Source organism: Etheostoma cragini, chromosome 4 (genome assembly GCF_013103735.1).
Source record: "Etheostoma cragini isolate CJK2018 chromosome 4, CSU_Ecrag_1.0, whole genome shotgun sequence".
Classification (NCBI taxonomy): Eukaryota; Metazoa; Chordata; class Actinopteri; order Perciformes; family Percidae; genus Etheostoma; species Etheostoma cragini.
In genome coordinates, this window is record NC_048410.1 from 23,250,515 (window position 1) to 23,251,646 (window position 1,132).

The window sequence follows — 1,132 nt, forward strand, 5'->3', positions numbered from 1 at the left end:
AAGTTTGGGGTCCCCTGCTGGAGCTGCTGCCCCCGCGACCCGATACCGGATAAGCGGTCGAAGATGGATGGATGGACTCTGTTGTTATCACACACAGGCCTGAATTACACACATGCTTAGTACCTATGCATACATTAAATGGAGAGATGTTAGAGTGAAATAAAGCACTGAAGTGAATAAAGTTCTCACCTCCCTCGGCTCTCTATGGTCCCAGATAAAGTTTCTATCAAATGGTGCAAACAGACTTTGATGGAGTCCAAACAAAAACAAAGCTAAAAAGATTTTTAATCTCCAAACTTTGCACATTTTCCTTCAAAAGTAAAGCTAAAAGAGTTGTTTTGATGGATTTCCATGCTCATGAATACATACAAGACACTTGGATAACACTGCACAGGAAGTTCCGCCTCCATTAAAGTCTGTTTTTAGTTACATGCATTACATTTTCGGGTGATCTGCTCTAGTTTTAAAAATTTTCCTAGGACAGCCTAGGGATGTGAGTACTATGCATTGCATTGTGTAAACTCTCCCTTCAAAGCAACACTAAGGAACATTTCCTGCTTTGGGATTGTCCATTACCTCTGTCTTAATGTCTCAGGCGAACCACAGATCCGCTACCTGATCTAGCAAATTTGCAAAATGTAATGTTATGGACAAATCTGCTTCCAACCTGTAGGTTCACCAAAGGCAGAAATGTTCCTTAGAGTCACTTTAAAAACCCTCTGAGGTCTAAGTCATTTATTCCCATATTTGGTTTGCCTGGTCTCCTTGTGAGACTTCCAACCCTGCGATGCACGATAAAGTTATAGACACTTCTTTCAGGAGAACCTGGGCTATCAGGATATGTACGTATGTTGCGTAAATGTATAAATAGTAAGAATGTTTAAATTGTTACATGACTATAAAGACAGAAGAAAAGACTAGAAGATTCCTTTCGGCTTTGGAAGAGTGTTCTTCTACGAGTTGACAATCAGGGGGAAACACAAATAAATTCTGTAACTAACAAAAATATAAAACTATTAAAGTGTTTTCCATACGCTTTTTCCAAAAAATTAAGTTGTTCAATTCAATTCAATTTCAATTCAATTTTATTTATAGTATCAATTCATAACAAGAGTTATCTCAAGACACTATA